Below are 11347 nucleotides of genomic sequence, written 5' to 3' on the forward strand. Positions count from 1 at the left end.
TTATTGGTTTGTGTTGAACCTTTGGCACCTGTAGAACTTATAATCTAGAGCAAACTAGTTAGTCCAATTATTTGTGTTGGATAATTCAACCACCAAAATCATTTAGGAAAAGGTGTGAGCCTATTTCCCTTTCAGTTTGCAAGAACCAAACCTCGGTAAAACAAATCACCGTGTCACACTCTTCATTTGCTTGTGATTTGTTTTCACCCTCTCTTTCGGACTCGCTTTTATTTCTAACGCTAACCCGGCTTGTAGATTGTGCTTAACGTTTATAAATTTTAGATTTGCCTATTCACCCCCCCCCCTCTAGGCAACTTTCAGTGAGTCTAAAGCATGGGTGAACAGTGCTCGCTGCTTACTTTGGCAGCAACAGTCACTAGCACAGCCATTTAGGGCTAGTTTGGGAGTCCAAAACCCGAGGGGATTGAATAAGAAGTGGATTTTAGCCCCTCCAATCCCCTCCGATTTGTGGCTCCCAAACTAGCCATCAGCCGGCTGTGACCGGTGGCTCAAATATCTATCTTCTTTTGAAAATATAGTCCTTTTAGTTCTCCTTTTTCTGTTCAAGTTTAAATATGTTAAAGTGATATGTATATGGGCCTGACCCATTGGGGTTGTGTGTGCACTGTAGCTCTATGTGTGTACTGTAGCTAGGGTTTGCACTGCAGAATACTCTCTCTCTCATGGTATCAGACCTCTCGTGCGACAGCCGCCGCTCGCTTCCCTCCATGCCCACCCCACTGACTCTGCTCCGGCCGGCGCCCATGGTCTCGCGCCTCTTCGACCGGTCCCCACCCCACGTCCAGCCGCTCCCGCCGGTCTCCGCGACCTCCGAGCCGCCCTCCTATTGACGTTGTCTTACCGCCGCCCTGCTCAGCGCGCTCCTTCTCCTTGCTCGGCGCCCCCGACGATGACGCCGCGGAGCGCGCGCAGGTGCTCGTTGTTGGCCGACCCCTGTCCGCTGCCGCCGCCACCATGGTCGGTCGTCCGCTGTTCCCTACTGAGAGCACCTAGTGGGGGTGAATAGGTGATCCTGTAAAATTCAACAACTAATAGCCAATAAAACTTCATTAAGTGTAAGTATGGCTAAGTAGCAAGCTCTTGCGAATACACAAGTAATCACAGAAAAAGCAATCACAAGAGACACGCGAGTTATCCCATGGTTCGGCCAAGTATAACACTTGCCTACTTCCACGTTGTGGCGTCCCAATGGACGAGGGTTGCACTCAACCCCTTTCAAGTGATCCAATGATCAACTTGAATACCACGGTGTTCTTCTTTCTTATCTCTTTTCCCGTTCGCGAGGAATCTCCAAAAGTTGGAGGCTCTCGCCCTTACAATTGATGATCACAAAGAAGCACAAAAGTAAGGGAGGGAAGAGCAACACACACAAGACTCAAAACCAGAGCACAATCACGCACACAAGCCACAACTTGAGCTCAAAACACAACTCAAGGAGTTCTCTACTCAATTGGAGCTCAAGTCACTATCTCAAAGAATCGAATGCGCGAGAATGGAGTCTTGGTGCTTAGGAATGATCAAAGAATGCTTGGGTGACTCCGTCATGCGCCTAGGGGTCCCTTTTATAGCCCTAAGGCAGCTAGGAGCCGTTGGAGGCAATCTTGGAAGGCAAATCTTGCCTTCTATCGGGTGGCGCACTAGACAGTCCGGTGCACCACCGGACAGGCACTATAGCATGTCCGGTGCAGATCTCCTTCCTAATCTGGCGCAGCCGACCGTTGCAACTCTGGCGTCGGTTGGCGCACCGGACACTGTCCGGTGCCCCTTTCGACCGTTGGAGCGGGCCACGCGTCGCCCGCGGATTTGGCGGCCGACCGTTGCGCTGGCGGCCGTTGGCTCACCGGACAGTCTGGTGCACCATCGGACAGTCCGGTGAATTATAGTCGTACGCCGCTGGAGTTTTCCCGAGAGTGGTCAGTTCGTCGGAGCTGGCCTGGCGCACCGGACACTGTCCGGTGCACCACCGGACAGTCCGGTGTGCCAAGCCGAACTGAGTCTTGGCTGCACATAGACACTCTCTTCCAATCTTTTTCTTTTCCTGTTTCTAGCACTTAGGTAACTTCATTAGTATCCAAAAACAAATGTACTAAGTCTAGAAACATACCTTCTTATTGATTTGCACTTCATTCATCATTTACATATAATAACCCACTATGTGTTGGACACTTAATCACCAAAATATACTAGAAATGGCCCAAGGGCACATTTCCCTTTCAATCTCCCCCTTTTTGGTGATTTATGCTAACACATCAAAAAGCAACCAATAGAAGTGCCACATCAATGTAATTTAGAACAAAAATTGTTTTTGATTCAAATTTGGCATATTTGGATCATTATTTGCCACCACTTGGTTTGTTTTTGAAATCAAACTCATTTTCCTATCTCTAAGTTAAACACACTTGTTTAGGCATAAAGAGAGGTATTCCAAGAGAAAAATTGAATAAGAGCCAAAAACTCCCCCTTTTTCCCATAATCAAACATTCTCCCCACAAGAGACCAAATTTTGCACATAAGAGTATTTTGACAAATCAAAAGTGCTAACTCTACTATTTTCAAATTTCTCAAGTGGTAGCTGATCCATTTGCTTTGGCCTTTAATTTCTCCCCCTTTGGCATTAAGCACCAAAATGGGATCATTCTTGGCCCTTTAACCCCATTGCCTCACCAAAATTGTCAATTAAGAGCAAAAGGGCAATAAGAGCTTAAGAATGAACTTGGAGTTTTGTACACTAATACCGGAGTGCAGTGGAAGTCTTTGCATGGTCCAAGTTCACCTTTCCCTTTCAATTCACCTTTGAGACTACATCAAGTAAACTAAAGCACAAATGTTAGTCTCATAGGGTCAAGTTGTAGCACTTCTCCCCCTAAATATGTGCACTATTCACATATGGACTTGTGAAGTCCGGGGATCCCTTGCACAACTTGAGCACCATAAATAAACAATAAATCTCATAAATGCATAAAGTAACATGATCAAGGCATAAAACACATGTATGCTATAGATCAATCCAAGTTACGTGAATCTAAGACATTTAGCTCACTACACAGCCTGCAAAAGGTCTTCTCATCTAAAGACTTGGTAAAGATATCGGCTAGCTGGTTCTCGGTGCTAACATAAAACACTTCGATATCTCCCTTTTGCTGGTGGTCTCTCAAAAAGTGATGCCGGATGTCTATGTGCTTAGTGCGGCTGTGTTCAACAGGATTATCCACCATGCGGATTGCACTCTCATTGTCACATAGGAGTGGGACTTTGCTCAGATTGTAGCCAAAGTCCCGGAGGGTTTGCTTCATCCAAAGTAGTTGCGCGCAACACTGTCCTGCGGCAATGTACTCGGCCTCAGCGGTGGATAGGGCAATGGAAGTTTGTTTCTTTGAACTCCAAGACACTAGGGACCTTCCTAGGAATTGGCATGTCCCTGATGTACTCTTCCTATCAACCTTGCATCCAACATAATCGGAGTCTGAATATCCAATCAAGTCAAAGGTAGACCCCTTTGGATACCAGATCCTGAAGCAAGGCGTAGCAACTAAATATCTAAGAATTCGCTTAACGGCCACAATGTGACACTCCCTTGGGTCGGATTGAAATCTAGCACACATGCATACGCTTAGCATAATATCCGGTCTACTAGCACATAAATAAAGTAAAGATCCTATCATAGACCGGTATGCCTTTTGATCAACGAACTTACCTCCTTTGTTGAGGTCGACATGTCCGTCGGTGCCCATTGGTGTCTTCGCGGGCTTGGCGTCCTTCATTCCGAACCGCTTGATCAAGTCTTGTGTGTACTTCATTTGGGGGATGAAGGTGTCTTCCTTGAGTTGCTTCACTTGGAACCCAAGGAAATAGTTCAACTCGCCCATCATCGACATCTCAAATTTCTGTGTCATCACCCTGCTAAACTCCTCACAAGACTTTTGGTTAGTAGAACCAAATATTATGTCATCGACATAAATTTGGCACACAAATAGGTCACCATCACAAGTCTTAGTGAAAAGAGTTGGATTTTCCAACCTTGAAAGCATTAGCAATTAGGAAATCTCTAAGGCATTCATACCATGCTCCTGGGGCTTGCTTAAGTCCATAGAGCGCCTTAGAGAGCTTACACACATGGTCGGGATACCGTTAATCCTCAAAGCCAGGGGGTTGCTCCACATACACCTCCTCCTTGATTGGCCCGTTGAGGAAAGCGCTCTTCACATCCATTTGGAACAACCTGAAAGAGTGGTGAGCGGCATAGGCTAACAAAATGCAAATAGACTCTAGCCTAGCCACAAGAGCAAAAGTCTCCTCAAAATCCAAACCTGCGACTTGGGCATATCCTTTTGCCACAAGTCGAGCCTTGTTTCTTGTCACCACCCCTTGCTCGTCTTGCTTGTTGCGGAACACTCACTTGGTTCCCACAACATTTTGCTTTGGACGTGGCACCAGGCTCCAAACTTCATATCGCTTGAAGTTGTTGAGCTCCTCCTGCATGGCCAACACCCAGTCCGGATCTTGGAGGGCCTCTTCTACCCTGAAAGGCTCAATAGAAGAGACAAACGAGTAATGCTCGCAAAAGTTAGCTAGTCTTGAGCGAGTAGTTACTCCCTTGCCTATATCCCCTAGAATCTGGTCGACGGGATGATTCCTTTGAATCGTCGCTCGGACTTGAGTTGGAGGGGCCTGTGGTGCTTCTTCCTCCATAACTTGATCTTCTTGTGCTCCCCCTTGATCACATGCCTCCTCTTGAAGAACATGTTCATCATCTTGAGTTGGGGGGTGCACCATTGTTGAGGAAGAAGGTTGATCCTGCACTTGGTGTTCCTGTGGTCGCACATCTCCAATCGCCATGGTACGAATTGCGTCTGTTGGAACATCATCTTCATCTACATCATCAAGATCAACTTGCTCTCTTGGAGAGCCATTAGTCTCATCAAATACAACGTCGCTAGAGACTTCAACCAAACCCGATGATTTGTTGAAGACTTTATACGCCTTTGTATTTGAGTCATAACCTAGTAAAAATCCTTCTACAACTTTGGGAGCAAATTTGGAATTTCTACCTTTCTTCACCAAAATGTAACATTTGCTCCCAAATACACGAAAGTATGAGACGTTGGGTTTGTTACCAGTCAGGAGTTCGTACGAGGTCTTCTTGAGGAGGCGATGAAGGTAGAGCCGGTTTATGGCATGGCAAGCTGTGTTCACAGCTTCCGACCAAAACCGCTCGGGCGTCTTGAATTCTCCAAGCATCGTCCTCGCCATGTCTATGAGCGTCCTGTTCTTCCTCTCTACTACACTATTTTGCTATGGTGTGTAGGGAGCGGAGAACTCGTGCTTGATTCCTTCCTCCTCAAGGTACTCCTCCACTTGAAGATTCTTGAACTTGGACCCGTTGTCGTTCCTTATCTTCTTCACCTTGAGCTCAAATTCATTTTGAGCTCTCCTTAGAAAGCGCTTTAGGGTCCCTTGGGTTTCTGTTTTATCCTGCAAAAAGAATACCCAAGTGAAGCGGGAAAAATCATCAACAATAACAAGACCATACTTACTTCCCCCGATGCTAAGGTAGGCGACGGGTCCGAAGAGGTCCATATGAAGTAGCTCCAGAGGTCTTGATGTGGTCATCACATTCTTGCTGTGATGAGTACTTCCCACCTGTTTACCTGCTTGACAAGCTGCACAAGGTCTATCTTTTTCGAAACATACATTTGTTAGTCCTAACACATGATCTCCCTTTAGAAGTTTGTGAAGGTTCTTCATCCCAACATGTGCTAGACGGCGATGCCACGGCCAGCCCATACTAGTCTTAGCGATTAAGCATGCATCTAGATCGGCCTCCTCTTTCGAAAAATCAACTAAGTAGAGTTTGCCATCTAGTACACCCTTAAACGCTAATGAACCATCACTCCTTCTAAAGACAGATACATCAACATTTGTAAACAAACAATTGTATCCCATGTGGCACAATTGACTAACAGACAGGAGATTATAGCCTAGTGACTCTACTAAAAATACATTAGAGATAGAGTGCTCATTTGTAATGGCTATCTTGCCCAAGCCTTTGACCTTGCCTTGGTTCCCATCTCTAAAGATAATAGTATCCTGGGAATCCTTGTTCTTGACGTAGGAAGTGAACATCTTCTTCTCCTCCGTCATGTGGTTTGTGCATCCGCTGTCGATAATCCAGCTTGAGCCCCCGGATGCATAAACCTGCAAGACAATTTACGCTTGGGTTTTAGGTACCCAACTCTTGTTGGGTCCTACAAGGTTAGTCACAATATCCTTTGGGACCCAAATGCAAGTCTTGTCTCCCTTGCATTTGGCCCCCAACTTCCTAGCAACCACTTTCTTATTTTTACATGAAAGTACAAAATCAGTTTTGCAGGCATGAAAAACAGTAGCAGATTCATTATGCATTTTCCTAGGCACATGATGAATAACATTTCCCTTCCTAGGCCTACTTCTACCATGCACAAAAGTAGAACTTGAAGCAATCATAGTATGTGAATCAAAAGCATTATAACTCCTATTATAATGAGAACTTCTAGAAAATTTTCTATCATTATACATGAAAGCATGATTCTTTAGATTACCACTAGCCATAGGGGCCTTCCCTTTCTCCTTGTTGGGAATGGGAGCCCTTTGGCTTGTTAAGTTCTTGGCTTCCTTTCGAAAGCCAAGTCCATCCTTAATGGAGGGATGTCTACCAATGGTGTAGGCATCCCTAGCAAATTTTAACTTATCAAAGTCATTTTTGCAAGTCTTAAGTTGGTCATTAAGACTTGCCACTTCACCATTTAATTTTGTAATAGAAGTAAGGTGTTCAACACATGCATCAACATCAAAATCCTTACACCTATTACAAATGACAACATGCTCTACACAAGAACTAGATTTATTAGCTACTTCTAACTTAACATTTAAATCATTATTCAATATCTTTAAACTAGAAATTGATTCATGGCACACAGATAATTCAGAGGATAGAATTTCATTCCTTTTAGTTTCTAAAGCAAGAGATTTTTGTACACTAACAAATTTATCATGCTCTTCATACAAAATGTCTTCTTGCTTCTCTAAAAGTCTATACTTTTCATTTAAAGCATCAATTAACTCATTAATTTTATCTACTTTTGATCTATCTAAACCCTTAAATAATTCAGTATAGTCTACTTCATCATCACTAGATTCATCATCGCTTGAAGTAGTATACTTAGGAGTTTCACGGACGCTTACCTTTTTCTCCTTTGCCATGAGGCAGATGTGGCGTTCGTTGGGGAAGTGAAAGGGAAATGTGCCCTTGGGCCATTTCTAAGTATTTTGGTGATTGAGTGCCAACACAAGTGCTTAAATGTGAATCTATGCCCATGGATGGACAAAGTGCAAATCAAGAGCAAAGGTATGTTTCTAAGTCTTAGTACATTGGTTTTGTGTACTAATATACTTGTCTAAGTATCAGAAACAGAAAGAAGAAGAAAAGAGAAGAGTTGGCTGTGTACAGCCAAGAGGCTGTTTCGGTCTAGGGCACCGGACTGTCCGGTGGTGCACCGGACAGTGTCCGGTGCGCCAGGCTGCCTCGGGCGAAGTGGCCGCTCTCGGGAATTCGCCGACGGCGTACGGCTAAAATTCACCGGACTGTCCGGTGTGCACCGGACTGTCCGGTGAGCCAACGGTCGGCCGGGCCAACGGTCGGCCGCGGAATCTGCGCGCGACACGTGGCCGGGCCAACGGTCGGAAGGGGGCACCGGACTGTCCGGTAAGCCAACGGCTCCCAGGTCTGCAACGGTCGGCTGCGCCATTTTAGGAAGGAGATCGGGCACCAGACAGTGTCCGGTGTGCACCGGACTGTCCGGTGCGCCCGATGACAGAAGGCAAGATCAGCTTTCCAGATTTGCTCTCAACGGCTCCTAGCTGCCTTGGGGCTATAAAAGGGACCCCTAGGCGCATGGAGGACAACACCAAGCAACCTTAGAGCATTCTTGATCATCCACACTCAGTCTTTGCGCATTCGTTTGTCATTCTCAGTGATTCGAGCTCTGTTCTAGTGAGAACTTTGAGATAGTTTTGTTGAGCTCGATTCTTGGCCGTGTGTGTGCGCATTTTGCTGTGGATTTGTGTGTGTTGCTTCCCTCCCTTACTCCGTGTTTCTTTGTGAACTTCAAGTGTAAGGGCGAGAGACTCCAAGTTGTGGAGATTCCTCGCAAACGGGATATTGAAAGGCAAAGCAAAACACCGTGGTATTCAAGTTGGTCTTTGGACCGCTTGAGAGGGGTTGATTGCAACCCTCGTCCGTTGGGACGCCACAACGTGGAGTAGGCAAGCGTTGGTCTTGGCCGAACCACGGGATAAACCACTGTGTCATCTCTGTGTTTGATCTCTTGTGGTATTGTGTTTTGTTGAGACTCCTCTCTAGCCACTTGGCGATTATTGTGCTAACACTTAACAAGTTTTTGTGGCTATAAGTATAAGTTTCACAGGATCACCTATTCACCCCCCCTCTAGGTGCTCTCAATTGGTATCAGAGCAGTTCTCTTCAAGAAAGGGACTAACCGCCCGAAGAGATTGATCCAAAGGGGAAGGGAATCGTGATCAACGACAAGGAAAAGGAGTCCTTCGTCAACGAGCCAAATGATGACAAGCCCACCGACTTAGGTTCGGGCCACAAAAGGACGGGAGGAAGAAGAAGACAAGGCGCATCAAGGAAATTGTCTACTACGACAGCGACGAATCTTCCTCCTCCCAAAAGGACGACGACGACTACGATAGACGAAAGACGGTTAACTCAAACTTTTCTTTCGATTATTCGCGCATCCCGCATAGTTCAAATGCTCAATTGCTCCCCATTCCACTTGGCAAGCCCCCTCACTTTGATGGAGAGGATTACGGATTTTGGAGTCACAAAATGCGTACTCACCTGTTTTCTCTCCATCCAAGCATTTGGGAGATTGTGGAAAGTGGAATGAAATTTGATAGCTCAGATAGCCCTGTGTTTATTAATGAACAGATTCATAAAAATGCACAAGCTACCACTGTGTTGCTAGCTTCTTTATGCAGGGACGAGTATCACAAGGTGAGCGGCTTGGACAATGCCAAGCAGATCTGGGACACCCTCAAGATCTCTCATGAGGGAAACGACGTCACCTTGCTCACCAAAATGGAGTTGGTAGAGGGCGAGCTTGGACGGTTCGCGATGATAAGGGGCGAGGAGCCGACACAAACATACAACCGGCTCAAGACCCTTATCAACAAAATAAGGAGCTACGGGAGCACGCGATGGACGGACCACGACGTCGTCCGCCTAATGCTAAGGTCATTTACCGTTCTTGATCCTCATTTGGTAAACAATATTCGTGAAAATCCCAGGTACACCAAGATGTCGCCCGAAGAAGTTCTTGGGAAATTCGTTAGCGGGCGAATGATGATCAAGGAGGCGAGGTACGTGGACGACGCCTTGAATGGTCCGATCAACGAGCCGCAACCCCTTTCTCTCAAGGCAACACGAAGCAAGGAGGCGCTACCTAGCAAGGTGGCACAGTTTGAGGCGGCCGGACTTAATGATGAAGAGATGGCTCTCATCATCAAAAGATTCAAGACGGTGCTTAAAGGTCGCAAGGGACAACCAAGCAAGACCAAAGCCAAGGGGAAGCGCTCATGCTTCAAATGCGGTAAGCTTGGTCATTTAATTGCTAACTGTCCCGATAATGAAAGTGACCAGGAAAAGGGGAACAAAAGGGAGAAGAAGAAGCATTACAAGAAGGCCAAGGGCGAGGCACATATCGGAAAGGAGTGGGATTCGGATTGCTCCTCCTCCGACTCCGACAATGAAGGACTCGCCGCCACAGCCTTCAACAAGGCATCCCTCTTCCCCAACGAGCGTCACACTTGCCTCATGGCAAGAGAGAAGAAAGTAAGCACTCATACTAGTACTTACGCTTCTTCAAGTGAGGATGAGTCTAGTGATGATGATGAGATAGATTACTCATGCTTATTCAAGGGATTAGATAGAACCAAGGTAGACAAGATTAATGAATTAATTGATGCCTTGAATGATAGGAATATACTTTTAGAAAAGCAAGAGGATTTGTTGTATGAAGAGCATGATAAATTTGTAGAAGCTCAGAAATCTCTTGCTCTAGAAATTAAGAGGAATGAAATGCTCTCTAGTGAATTATCTTCTTGTCATGAAACTATTGCTAAGTTAAAAAGTTTTACTGATGATTTAAATGCTAAAGTAGAAGTAGCTAGTAAATCTAATTCTTGTGTAGAAATTGTTGAAACTTGTAATAGGTGTAAAGATTTTAACATTGATGCTTGTAGTGATCATTTAGTTTCAATTTCCAAATTAAATGATGAATTAGCTAGTCTTAATGCCCAACTTAAGACTAGCAAGAATGAATTTGACAAGCTAAAATTTGCAAGGGATGCCTACACGATTGGTAGACACCCCTCAATTAAGGATGGACTTGGCTACAAGAGGGAAGCCAAGAACTTGACAAGCCATAAGGCTCCCATCTCCGTCAAGGAAAAAGGGAAGGCCCCTATGGCTAGTAGTGTGCAAAAGAACCATGCCTTTATGTACCATGATAGAAGACAACCTAGAAATGCTTATAGGAGTTGTAATGCATATAATGTCTTTGATTCTCATGCCATGTTTGCTTCTAGTTCTTCTTATATGCATGATAGAAATGTTGGTAGGAGAAATGTTATTCATAATATTCCTAGGAAAGTAAATGAACCTTCTACAATTTATTGTGCTTTAAATGCTTCATTTGCTATTTGTAGAAAGGATAGGAAGATAGTTGCTAGGAAGTTAGGGGCAAAATGCAAGGGAGACAAAACTTGCATTTGGGTCCCTAAGGATATTTGCACTAACCTTGTAGGACCCAACATAAGTTGGGTACCTAAGACCCAAGCCTAAATTTGCCTTGCAGGTTTATGCATCCGGGGGTTCAAGCTGGATTATCGACAGCGGATGCACAAACCATATGACGGGGGAGAAGAAGATGTTCACCTCCTATGTCAAGAATAAAGATTCCCAAGATTCAATTATATTCGGTGATGGGAATCAAGGCAAGGTAAAAGGGTTAGGTAAAATTGCAATTTCTAATGAGCACTCTATCTCTAATGTGTTTTTAGTTGAGTCTCTTGGCTACAATTTGCTATCTGTTAGCCAACTATGCAATATGGGATATAATTGTCTTTTTACAAACGTAGATGTGTCTGTCTTTAGAAGAAGTGATGGTTCACTAGCATTTAAGGGTGTATTAGACGGCAAACTTTATTTAGTTGATTTTGCAAAAGAGGAGGCCGGTCTAGATGCATGCTTAATTGCTAAGACTGG

The sequence above is a fragment of the Zea mays genome, chromosome 10 (genome assembly GCF_902167145.1).
Source record: "Zea mays cultivar B73 chromosome 10, Zm-B73-REFERENCE-NAM-5.0, whole genome shotgun sequence".
In the NCBI taxonomy this organism is placed as follows: domain Eukaryota; kingdom Viridiplantae; phylum Streptophyta; class Magnoliopsida; order Poales; family Poaceae; genus Zea; species Zea mays.